Raw genomic sequence first — 13,847 nt, 5'->3', positions numbered from 1 at the left:
TTTGAGAAAGGAAAGCTAAAGTCAGATGTATTAGTATCGCACTGGAGTAAAGGGAATTACAGAGGCATGAGAGAGGAATGGGCCAGAATTGATTGGAAAAGAACACTGGCAGGGATGATGGCAGAGCAGCAATGGCTGGAATTTCTGGGAGCAATTCGGAAGGCACAGGATGTATACATCCCAAAGAGGAAGATGTATTCTAGAGTTAAGATGACATAACCTAGCTAACAAGAGAAATCAAAGCCAACATAAAAGCCATAAAGAGGGCATATAACAAAGCAAAAATTTGTGGAAAGTTAGAGGATTGGGAAGCTCTTAACAAGCAACTGAAGGCATCTAAAAAAACTCATTAAGAAGGTAAAGATGAAATACGAAAGTAAACGGGTAAGAGGGTACCAAAGCTTTTGTCAGATACATATAGTGTAAAAGAGAGTTGAGAATAGGTAGCGGACCGCTGGAGAACGATGCTGGAGAGGTTGTAAGGGGAGGACAACATAAAGGCGGATGAACTGAAGAAGTATTTTGCATCAGTCTTCACTGTGGAAGGTACTAGCAGTGTGGTGGATGTTCCAGGTGTCAGGGGTAAGGAGTGTGTGAAGTTTTCATAACTAGAGAGAAGGTTCTTGGGAAACTGAAAAGTCTGAGATAGTTACGGCACCTGGACCAAATAATGTACACCCCAGAATTCTGAAAGAGGTGGCTGAAGGCATTAGTAATGATTTTTCAAGAATCACTAGATTGTGGAATTGTTCTGGAAGACTGAAAAATTGCAAATGTCACTCCACTCTGTGAGAAGGGTATTATGTACCAGCAGCAATAGATCACAAATGGAGTCTGGTTTCGATGTTAAAACCACTATCTTTATTAGTATCTACTCTAAATATAAAAGATTAAATGAAAGAAGTTTGATGCGTATGTATGCGTGTATATAGCTCCCAAACTATCAATCTTCGGAAACAATGCTTAAAGTCTTAAGATGGTAAAGTAGAAAAGTTCAGTAATCCACAAAATCAGTGAGTGAGTAGAGAGATTTGTAAATCCACACGGAAATGTAGAGAGAGGCAATTATGAAGATTTTCAGATTCCACATTGGGTAAACGAAATAACAGAGTCGCCGAAGATCTTATATGTCGAGTTGTTCTGAAATCCACTTAGAAATATCACCAGGTGACAGTCACAGGAATATCGTCTTCTAGTGGTTACCACATAACACTTCGATTCCAGGTAAAGGCCAACAAAAGTGATACCACAGGATACTCCAATAAATCCACACATATGAATTATACGAAGTGACAGTCACACATCCGTTGTGCACTGTGTGCCAATGATCAACCCAAGCTTTTGGGCATGGGAGAGTTCCAAGCCATAGCAGTGACAAGGTGAAGTTCCCAACAGCCTGTGTGTGTCTCTGTCTCTCTCCCCCTCTGCCCCTCTCTCCCTACTGAGCAGCTGCAGTTGGCCGCAGCTTGTTATACTGACATCATAGTCCCGCCTCATCCAAGCGTCTCTTAAAGTGACAGTCCAAGTTAAAGTTACAAGAGAGAGAAACAGAAAAAAAGAAACTATTGACCAGTTAGTCTGATCTTGGTGGTTGGGAATATGTTGGAGTTGATTGTTAAGGATGAGGTCTCAGGGTACTTAGAGGCATATGAAAAAATAGCCTGTAGTCAGCATGGTTTCCTCAAGGAAATTCCTCTGTTGGAATTCTTTGAAGAAATAGCAAGCAGCAAAGACAAAGGAGAATTGGTTAATGTTGTGTAGTTGGATTTTCAGAAGGCCTTTAACAAGCTATGAGCCCATGGTATTACAGGAAAGATTATAGCATGGATAAAGCAGTGGCTGATTGGCAGGGGGCAGAGTGGGAATAAAGAAAGCCTTTTCTGGCCGATTGCTGGTGTTGCGACTGATTCTTTTTACATTATGTCAGTGATTTGGATGTTGGAATTGATGGCTTTGTTGCAAAGTTTGCAGATGATATGAGGGTAGGCAGAGAGGCAGGTAGTTTTGAGGAAGTAGAGAGGCTACAGATGGACGGATTAGGAGAATGGGCAAAGAGATGGCAGATGGAATATAGTGTCAGGAAGTGTATCGTCGTGCCTTTTAGTAGAGGAAATGAATGGGTTGGCTATTTTCAAACTGGAGAGAAAATAGAAAAAACACTGAGGTGCAAAGGGACTTGAGAGTCCTTGTACAGGATTCCCTAAAGGTTAACTTGCAGGTTGAGTCGGTGGTGAGGAAGGCAAATGCAATGTCAGCATTCATTTCAAGAGGACTAGAACATAAAAGCAAGAATGCAATTTTGAGACTTTCTAAAGCACTGGTGAGGCTTTACTTGGAGTATTGTGAGCAGTTTTGGGCCCCTTATCTTAGAAAGGATGTGCTGAAACTGAAGAGGGTTCAAAGGAAGTTCATAAGATTAATTCCAGGATTGAATGGTTTTTGCTGTAAAGAGCGTTTGATGGCTCTGCATCTGCATTCATTCGAATTCAGAACAATGATGTTGATCTCTTTGAAACCTATCGAATGATGATATGGTGGATGTGGGGAAGATGCTTCCTGTGGTGGAAGAGTCTAAGACATAGTTTCAGAATAGAGGGATGTGCTTTTAGAACAGAGATGGTCAGGGAATGAAGGAATATGGGGAGAAGCTACTAAATTGCAGTTGAGAGCAGAATTGGATCAGTCATGATGAACTGGTGGAGCAGAATCCACCAGTATGGTCTTGTAAGTCGAAGAATACAGCACACGGACAGTTCACCTGGTCCACGATGTCTATAGTCGTTTCCAAATGAAACTGATCCTTCTACGTATGTATGATCTTTATCCCTCTATTCTCTGCATATTCATGTGCTTATCTAAAAACTTCTTAAATGCCACTTTAGTATCTGCTTCCACTACCAACCTTGGCAGCCTGAGTCTCCACCTACCACTCTCCATGTATTTCAAACAGAAGCTTGTCCTGCATGTCTCCTTTAAACTTCCTCTCTTTTTCCTTAACGCTATGTCTTTTCATATTTAGCACTTGTATCCAGGCAACAGGTTCTGTCCATGGCTGTATTTGGTCTCTCATAATTTTATAAATTAATATCAGGTCTTCCTTTAGCCTCTGCTCCAGAGAAAACAAGCGTTACCTTCTGATCCAGGCGCTATTCTGGTAATCCTATGCTGCATTCTCTCCGAAGCCTTCACATCCTTCTGGGAAATAGGTGACCAGAAATGCCCAAGTTCAATAGTCAGGAAGTTGTGTTGTAACCTTATAAAACTCTGGTTAGGCTGCATCTAAAATATTATGTTTGCTTCTTGTGCCCATTATAGGAAGGATGTGGAGGTTATGGAGAGGGTACAGAAAAAGTTTATCAGGATCTTCCCTGTATTAGAGTGCATGTGCTGTAAAGAAAGGTTGGATAAAATTATTTTTAATAATTTTAAAATTATTAAAAGTTTTAGAATTATCTGGAGTGGTGGAGGCTGAGGGGAGACATGGTAGAGGGTTATAGGATTATGAAAGGCATAGGTAGAATTGACAGCCTGTATCTTTTTTCCCAGGGTTGAAATTTCTAACAGTAGGAGGAATGTATTTAAGGTCAGAGGGGATAAATTCAAAGAAAATGTGCAGGGCACGTTGCTTTATTTTTACAAATACCCAATATCTGGAATCTGCTGCCAGATGTAGTGGTGAAGGCAATATGGTAATGACTATTAGACGTGGGAGCAGAACTTGGCCATTTGGTTCATTGAGTGCCAGCGCCATTCAGTCATGGCTAATTTATTGTTCCCATTCAGTCCCATTCTCCTGCCTTCTCCCCAAAACCTTTGAAACTCTTGCTGATCAAGAACCTATTAACCTCTGCTATAAGTATAACCAATGACTTAGCTTCCACAACCAACTTTAGCAATGAATTCCACAGATTCACCTCTTTCCAGCTAAAGGATTCCTTCTTATCTATGTTCTAAAGGGATAACCATTTATACTGAACCTGTATCATCTGATCCTGGACGCTTGCACTACTGGAAACATCCTCTCCATGTCCAATCCATGCAGGCCTTTCAGTATTTGGTATTACCTCATAAATATGCAGAGAATGGAGGAATATAGATACTGTGCAGGCAGAAGGGTTTAGTTGGGTATAAATTGGTTTGGCAGAACATTGTGGGCCAAAGTGCCTGTCCCTGAGCCGTGCTGCTCAGTGTTCCAGAGGACATAGATTTCAGGTGAGAGGATTTAAGATTTAAAAGGGACCTGGTGGAGACTTTTTACACAGAGGGTGGTGAACATATGGAACAAGCTGCCAGAGGAAGCTGTAGATGTTTAAAAGCATTTAGACAGGTACGTGGGTAGAAATGGTTTGGAGGGACTCGGCCAAACACAGTAAATAGAATGGGCTTGGACGGACATCTTTATCAGCATGGATGATTTGGGCCAAAGGGTGTGTTTCTGTGCAGTATTATTTAAAACAAAAAGCCACCTTAACAATGCTGTCTGCTTCTGTTGCCACTTTCAGGGAGGTATGGACCTAAACCCCAAGGTACCTCTGCACATGAATAGTATATTAATCTGCTGTTAATTGTATACTTTCCTCTTGCGTTTGACCTTCCAAAATGCAATAATGTGAAATAAAGCAGCTTGAGTTTTACATGCAGTCCTGTCCAAGCAAATGATTGTTAGGGAGTTGCTAATTCTGCTTTCAGGGGATTAAAGAAATACCACAGTTTATGATACTAATATTGCCTTAAGATATAACATCACACTGCCAAAATTGTGTCAGTTAATAAACGGCATAATGGGTTGATTCCCATTTTTAAAAAAAATGTTCTGACTAACTAATGTGACTGACCTTACTGAGTTCATATTTCAAACAGACCAGAATTTCTAATGGTATCTTGAAAAGCAATGTCTCTCTGCGACTGAAATTCATTTTACTTGGACTTAATTTAGTTAAATTTCTACAGCGAGCTATGATTGTGCAGAACCATAAGAATAGTTGATATAATAGATTTGGTGCATGAGTACAGCATAGCAAAATCAAACTATATTCCATGAATTGTGTAATACAGTACTTTTTTTTATTATAACAAAGCAGAATGTAATGCCAGGCCAAAATATGTTTCTTAAAAGCTAAATGTTAAGCAATGAATTAAATGTTTTGAAGAGTCATTAATTAATATAGTTTTGGTATATGAATAAACTCATCTTGGGCTTCCAGCGGGGTGCAGATATCAATTTTAAGCAACGTTTCGATGACAGACTCATCGTGCACGCCCGTCGTCTGTCCCTCCTGATTGGTTAGTCCTCAACCAACCAGTTTTCCAGTGTCCCACATTATTAACAAATGAATTCCAGTTCTTAATGAGAGTGAGATCTTTGTATTTGTTAAAACTGTTATTTTGTAGTCTTATTGCAGTGGCTTCCTTCACCAGACAGCCCCAAAAGCCATTGGCGTAGTACAGTAATTTTGTGCAGTCAAAGGCAATCGTACTGCCATTGTGTATGCAATATTCTGCTACTGCTGATTTCTCTGGATAGTCTGGCTGGCGTTTACAGGATTTCCTGTGAATCTGGAGCAGCATATTTTGGCCAGATGGGGCACAGGGTGGAAATCTGTATCACGGAGCATATGAGGTGTATCCATTTGGAATACCCAGAGAATTGGTGGCGGCAGAGCAATACATACACAGTGACCATAGGATTGACTTTGGCTGCACAAAACTATTGTGTTGCATCAATGTCTTTTGGGACTGCCTGGTGAAAGAAGCTATTGAAATAAAACTGGGGAATAAGAATTTTAACAAATACAAAGATCTAGCTCTAAGTAGGAACTGGAATTCGATTGTAAAAGAGGTGGCATAGCGGAAAGCTGGTTTGTCCTCAACCAATCAGGAGGGCCGGACGACAGACATATATGTGCCACCAGACTAAATGTTTCTCAGCATCATATCATCCTTGATGAAGGTGGTGGAGTTTATTCAAAATGTTGGTTAAAGTCAATATCTGTACCTGGCTGGAAGCCCGAGAAGAGTTTATTAGTCAGATATGCTGGAAATGCATTAGATCCTCTTTCAGTTTTGGTATAGTTCGGTTAAAAAAATAGATATCAATTAGATTTTATTCCTTTAAGTTACACTGTAAAATTATATTGTGTTTATTTCGACAAGATCCATTTATTTGCATCCACAGCTCTTAAAAGTTAAAATACTGATTTCTATTTACATTAAGACAGCGAGACATTGTAGATTTTCAGATTATGAACAAAAGAATGGTAGAACTACATCTCAAAGTATTGTGATACAAAGAATGTAATGCCAGGCCAAAATATTTTTTGTAGAGTGTTTCTTAAAAGCTAAATGTTAAGCAATGAATTAAATGTTTTGAAGAGTCATTAATTAATATAGTTTTGGTATATGAATAAACTCATCTTGGGCTTAGTTTATCAAGTTAAAAAGACAGAGTTGAAGCATTTACAGTCACATGTAGCAGGAAGTACCAAATGGAGATTCCACCTCTTCTCTGTAAGCTGCTCACTGTCATTGATATCAGTCTTTAACCAATTTGCATGGTACTTAATCTGATTTTAGCTGCTGGTTAACTGCCACATAAAATCATCCAGTCTCTTCCTATCAGAGATAATCCCTTTCTTCTAACCATCCTTTCCTCACACTCATTACTCATTCCTAAAACATTAACTCTGTTTCTTTCCACAATTCTGCACTACCTGCTAAATATTTCTGTTTTTATTTTCTTTCAATTCATTTTCAATTACATCAAAAGGCCGCTAATTAATATTGTCCATGAAACATGTTTAAAACTGCATTTCAATCAGTTGAGGCAATCTTATGTATTATTAGCAACACATAACACTATTTTTGGGAAAAGAACACTATTGTCTTGAATGAAGCATATGGTAGGAAATTGGTGAAGTAATTTCCAATAATAAAGACTGCTTGATTTTCTGTCATGAGGAAATCTTCAAGTCAAGTGAAGTTTATTGTCATTTAACTACATACATGTACATAATGCATACTATGTATATAGAAATGAGACATTTCTTCAAATTAGAGTGTAAAGCACATAACAGACAAAAACTTACGAAGGTAAGAATAAAATCTACAGACGAATCACACATAAATAATAAACTAAAGTGCATTAATATTAAATATTTCAAGTTATGGAACATATTAACCAGTGACGCTTCGAATGCAATGTGGCTGGAAGTTCAGAAGTCTGATGGCCTTGGGTAGGAAGCTGTTGCTCATCCTGACCGTTCTTGTTTTTATGCATCGTAGTCTCTTACCTGATGGTAGAAAGTCAGAGGATGCTGGATAGATGGGTGGGATCCTTAATAATACTAAGGGCCCTGTGTGTGCAGCACACCTGATAACTGTCCCCGATGGATTGTAGCCTTTGATCTTCTCAGCCGTTGTCACAGACCTTTGTAAGGACTTCAGGTCTGATACTCAACTCCCATACCAGATGGAGATGCATCTTGTCAGTGGTGCTCCTGTAAAGTGCAGTTAAGATGAGGGGGGTGGTGTGGAAACCTTGGTTGCCTCAGTGTTCTTAGGAAGTGCAGGTACTGTTGTGCCTTCTTGTTCAGGGAGGTGATATTAAGGGACCAGATGAAGTTACTGTAACGTGAATGCGGAAGAGCCGTGTATTCGCAGAGGGGGATGGTTTGACTGCACCTTCTTAAAGTCCACAATGATTTCCTTTGACTTCTCCACGTTCAGGCTTGGGTTGTTCATCTCACACCAATCCACCAGCCGCTCCACTTCCTGTCTATACTCCATCTGATCATCGTTCTTGATGAGGCCAATCGCTTGTGTCATCCACAAACTTGATGACAGGGTTTGAGCTGGATCCCGCAACGTGTTTGTACGTTAGCAGCGAGTTGAGCACACAGCCCTGGGATGAGAGATGTTGCTGCCCCCTGACTGTGGCCTTACTGTTAAGAAGTCCAGTATCCAGTTGCAGAGGGAGATGCTGAGACCAAGCAAGGACAGTTTTGCTACCAGTTTCTGCAGTATTGTGATGCTGAATGTTGAAACTGGTCTATAAACAGCAGTCTGGCATATGAGACCCCAGTTTCCAGGTGGGACAGCTCAGAGTGGAGGTCAGAGGTTATTACATCATCAGTAGATCGATTTGAGCAATAAGCGAACTGGAAAGTGTCCAGTGTAGCCTGGAGAAAGGCTTTAATGTGTTCCACGACCAGCCACTGAAAGCATTTCATAATGGTTGATGTCATTTAGGCAGATTACTGTTGCCTTCTTTGGCGATGGAATGATGGTTGCTGCCTTGAAAACCAAGGGAGTAACAGATTGTTCCAGAGAGATGTTAAATATATCTGTCAGCACCTCCATTAGCTGGGATGTGCAGTCTTTCAGAACCCTGCCTGGTATATTATCAGGCCCCGCAGCTTTGTGTGGGTCGACTCTGGCTGGGGTCTTCCTCACCTCAGCTTCAGCTGGATGGAATGTCCACCCCCTCGGGTGGATGGCTACCTTCCTCGCCAGCAGTTTGTTCTGTGCATCAAGCAGGATTAGAAAACATTCAGCTTCCCGGAGTGAAGCATCCTGCTCACTGAAGTGCAAGGTAGACTTGTAGTCTGTAATTTTGCCACATGTGTCTCGTGTCTCTGGAACTGCAGAAGCGACTATAAATTTTTTGAGAAGGCTTCCATTTTGCCTTCCTGATGGAGCGGGAAAAAACAGCTCTTGCTTCCATGGGAACTGTTGCATCTCTGATCTGAAAGCAGCATCACGATCCCTTAGCCTGGTACGGACCTCTGCAGTAAACTATGGCTTCTAATTTGCCCCCACCTGCATGTATTTCATGATGACAGCATCCTCAGTACACATCTACGTTGCTGGTCATAGAATTCACGTATTCCTCGATGTTAACATGTTTGCCCTGGGTAACAGCCTCCCTGAACATTCTCCAGTTCATATTATCAAAGCAGTCCTGCAGTGCAGAGATTGCACCCTCAGGCCAGGCTTCCACCACCTTTAGAACTGGTGTGACCCATTTGATCACTGGTTTCTATGCTGGAATTAACATTACAAATAAGTGATCTGAGAGACCAATGTGAGGTTGAGGGACTGCTTTTTAGGCACATGGTATGTTAGTGTAAACCAGGTCTAGTGCAGTTTCACCTGCATTTTCAACTGCTGGTGGAACTTGGGCAGGACTGTCTTTAGTTTCACATGGTTAAAATCACTTGTGATAATGAAGATACCATTGGGTGTTTGGTTTGGAGGTCTCTGCTGGTGTTGTAGAGCTCACGCAGTATCTTGCTGACATTAGTACAGGAGGGGATATATACTACTGTAGTGAACTCCTCTGGTATATAAAATGGTCTGCACTTCACAAAAATAAACTCAATCATCAGTAAACCACTGCTAAACCCTCAATACACCAGTTCCTATTTATGTAAATGCTGAAACCCTCCAGTTGGATGGCCGTGTCTGGGATGGATTCCTGAAGCCATGATTCTGAGAGTCCTGACGAAGGGTCTCGGTCCGAAACGTCGATAGTGCTTCTCCCTATAGATGCTGCCTGACCTGCTGTGTTCCACCAGCACTTTGTGTGTGTATTCTGAGAGAATGAGTGTGCAGATGTTTTTTCTTTTGCTGGTTCAATCTCAGGTGCAGGTAGTCCAGTTTATTTTCAAGTGAGTGGATGTTTGCCAGTAAGAACAAAGGCAGAGGTGGCTTGCAGGGGAAAGTCATTCCCGGATTCCAGTGCACTTTTACCTTTTTTTTGTTTCCTTGCGCACCTCTTCCTACGGCATTGCTCACGGAGGTCTGCAGCAGGCAATGGCATACACGATAAACCCAAGCTGGTGGAGCTCCAACAGGTCACTAGCAAGTTGGAATCACTGTGCACAGTATGTTTAACAGCCAGCAGCACTTTCCGATCACAATAAAGATGTATAAGACATGGATGAACTGTTACATCTGAAGATGAAGTGTGAACATGTCGCCATTTTGGATTTCTCTAATGCTTTTTGTGCTATTGTAGCTTTACTTAAAAAAAAAGTTTTTCATATGTTTTGAGCACAGATAATCTTGTATGATAATGAAAGGCATAAATAGTGAAGAGAAGACAAAAAAACTGTCAATTTTCTTCTCAATTTTCCTTATTATAAAGTAATTATGACAGTAGATGCACCTTCAAATTTGTTTCCTTTAGCCTGAAAATTCTATTATAACATTCAGGAAAAAACCTTAGCATTTTTGTAGTAGTGCCATAAACAAGCTTCATAAATGAAATGGAAATCTTAGCTTGTAAGCATTTTCTGCTGTGTAAGTGACTTTCTGAAATTTGTTATAAATGCTTCTGTAGACCATTCAGCAATACAAATAACAATGTATTACCATATAATATTAATTCATGATTGACACTAAATTTCAGTTAAATAGAAGGCCTTGAATCATATTTACTCTGTCTTCTAAAGCAGCTTATACTGGCAGTTATTAGTTTAAAATCTATGTTTATAGACTTGAGTTTTATAATATGATTTGATGGAACTATGTAATGGACTCAGTGGCCACTTTATTAGGATCACCTGTATACCTCATTAATGCATATATCTAATCAGTAGATCATGTGGAAGCAACTCAATGCATAAATGCATGTAGACATAGTGAAGAGGTTCTGTTGTTGCTCAGACCAAGCATCAGAGTGATCTAAGTGAGTTTGACCATGGAATGGTTGTTGGTGCCAGATGGGGTGGCTTGAGTATCTCAATAACAGGTCATCTCCTTGAATTTTCAAGCACAACAGTCTCTGTAGAATGGCATGAAAAGCAAATGCGTCCAGTGAGTTGCAGTTCTGTGGGTGAACTCATCTTGTTAATGAGAGAGGTAAGAGGAGAATGTCTAGACTGGTTCAAGCTAACAGGAAGGTGTCAGAAACTCAAATAACCATGCATTATGACAGTAGAGCATTTCTGAATGCACAACATGTTGAACCTTGAAGTAGATGGGCAACAGCAGCAGATGGCCACACCAGGTTCCAGTTCTATACCTAATGAAATGGCCACTGAGTGTAAACACCTGTAGTCTTCAAAAGAATCCCTTGTGTTTTTTACGTTAATTTGTTTTATATGAATAATCATAGTAGTTTTAATTTTTATTTCTCTTTTGATGTTAATGTTGAAAGCATTATTGCATATTGTTATGTCTCTAATGAAGAAATAATGTAACTGGAAATGTAATGAATAATAATTTATAACCATCTACTAACCATTAGTAGCCCCAGTATATTTATTATGCTGAGTCTGGACACATACAATCACTGATCATATTCTGTTTTTTTCTGATGAGACTTTGGCAATGTATCAACATATTTTTGATTGAGTATTGAAAAATGATTGGTAAAAGATAACATTACAATTACCTTTACCAGTAAAATGGTTGATACATCTGTTTTATAAATTTTAAATAATATTTATGTGTCTCATTTTGTGTTAATGAAAATGTTTTGAAGCTAGTTCAGTTGTAATGGCTGTATTATTAGAAGTGATTTCCCAAACTGCTTTTTCTCACGTTATTAATTAGTCTGTAGTTAATGTATAAAATCAATTACTCTCATTTCACAAGACCTATTCAAAAATAGTAAAAATTGTCAACATCTCTAGTTGCCTCGAAATTGAAAGTTGATTTGTCTCTTTCGAGTGTCTGCAAACAAACCAAATACTTTGATCTCTAATTAGTAATTGAAAATGCACCTAATATAAATGTACTGAATCCAGCAAGATTGCAGAGGATTATATGACAGATGCAACAAGTCTTCCTTTCAAATTTTTGCATTCCTCCTTACCCAATCACGAGATGCTGTTGATGCTGGAACTCCAGAGCAAAATGCGACAGAATGTGACATGCGACAGTTTAATCCTTTCCATAGATGCTGTCTGACTTGCTGAGTTTCTCCAGCATTTTCTGTTTGTTCCTTTTCATCTGTATTTTTTACTGTATGCCCCTTTAATATTCTGCTTTTTTTCTTTGGTTTTGTGCAAATGTAAGTGGAAGAAAAACGTTCTCTGTGAAATTTGCGGACTGGAGAAACCAATTAGTGCTCTCACAGAATCCCCCCATTAAAGTTTATTTCATGTATATGTTCTGTCCTACATGTGGTACTTTGTTACTTCACTGGATAATACAATTGATGCCTGTGTTTTTGAAGGCTGGGGCAGATCTGCGTATAGCCAGCAAGGCTAGCATTTATTGTCTATTCCTAATTGCCCATGAGATGGTAGGGATGAGCGGCCACTGGCAAAGATATTACAGTAATACTGTTGGATAGAATGTTCCAAGATTTGTACTTGAAAGACTAGCAATGTACTGTATTTCTTGGAAAGGATGGTGTGATACTTGGAAGAGAATCTGCTTGTAATCGAGTTCCCATGCACCAGGTACCCTTTTTCCTTCATGATAGAGTCGATGTGTTTGGGAGATCCAGCTAGACTAGCCTGGACAATTAAATGCAGAGCACTTAGTAGATGGTGTACACTGCTTTTTCTGTGCAACAGTGGTGAAGAATGTGATTGTTTAGGGTGACTCCTAGCCTCCGAAGTGCTCCTGTAGCCACAGTGTTTACATGGCTTGTCCAGTTAAGTTTTTTGGCATTGGTGACCCTCATCCCTGCTTCTCCAACTTGGTGAATAATTGGTTACTTTGTCATTGTATTGCCATTAAAGAGTAGGGTTCAGACTCTCTCTTTTTGGAGATGAACATTGCATGACAATTTTTGTGGCAGAAATGTTGCATTTCAATTATTAGTCCTTGCCTGAACATTGTCCAAGCTTTATTGCATGCAGCACAGAGCGGTTCATTTGTTGAGGAGTTGTGAGTAGAATTGAACTTGAGAATAAAAGAGCAAACATACCATTTCTGCTCATGATGTGGATGGGAATTCATTTTAAGCAGTTGAAGATAGTCGGGCTCAGAACACTGCCTTGCGGAGCTCCTTCAGTTATGTTCCGGGATCTGGATCATTGACATCTGCTAAACACAGTCATTTTCCTTTGTGCTCAGTATGGCTCCATCCACTATGAGCCCTGTTTTACCAGGATGTCTTGATGCTACACTTAGTCAAATTCTATCTTGATAGCAAGGCCAATAACACTAAGCCCTTGAAATCAAGGATCATAGTGCCAAGTGGCTCAGGCTGAGTATTGAATAGGTTATTGGATGCTGTAATGTAATACTACAGCACCAGCTGGTGGCGCAGTGACATTAGCGCCGGACTCCAGAGCAAAGATTCCCAAGTTCAAATCCAGTCGGGCCGCTCCCGGACACGCTTTCCATCCATGCTGGGTTGAGTGTCGAGCTCACAACTCGACTTTGTAAAAAAAAAGCACTGCGCTGTGAGAAGGCTGTGGGAGACAACCACTTGAAAAAAATAAGTGGTTGCCGAGGCTCTGGCAGAGTATGGCACACAAAAAATATATATATGATAAAATGCCACTTCTTCTCATTACTGTAGACATAGCTGGTTTGGATTTCTCCAGCTTCTGTGAATGTTTATCAATGTAACCATTCACATTATCAAAGTTCAAATTAAATTTATTATCAAAGTATGTACCATATACAACCTTGAAGTTCATCATTATCATACAAGTTGCAGTATTGTTATCCACCTTTACTGTAGTTTAACTAATTTTAAATGCCACCTATTTTATTTACTGAAGAAACATTTATTTTTGGTAAATACGTAAAATGTGTTTTAAGTTTCTTAAGTTAATGGTGAAAAGCAACTTAACTTGAAAATAAATTATACTTGGCTATAAATTTTGAATTTGTGATTCAAGAAAACTTACTCAAAAGTACATGTTCTTACTCTTGCT

General features: G+C 39.7%; 1 protein-coding gene across 1 annotated transcript in view; it reads left to right on the top strand.

The window, feature by feature from the left end:
• The window catches only part of nbas (NBAS subunit of NRZ tethering complex), a 305,288-nt gene that overhangs the window by 80,912 nt on the left and 210,529 nt on the right, over window positions 1–13,847 (top strand). The window lies entirely within an intron of this gene.

Source organism: Hemitrygon akajei, chromosome 9 (genome assembly GCF_048418815.1).
Source record: "Hemitrygon akajei chromosome 9, sHemAka1.3, whole genome shotgun sequence".
NCBI lineage: Eukaryota > Metazoa > Chordata > Chondrichthyes > Myliobatiformes > Dasyatidae > Hemitrygon > Hemitrygon akajei.
Note: the sequence above shows the minus strand (reverse complement) of the source record. Positions and strands in the feature narration are given on the sequence as shown.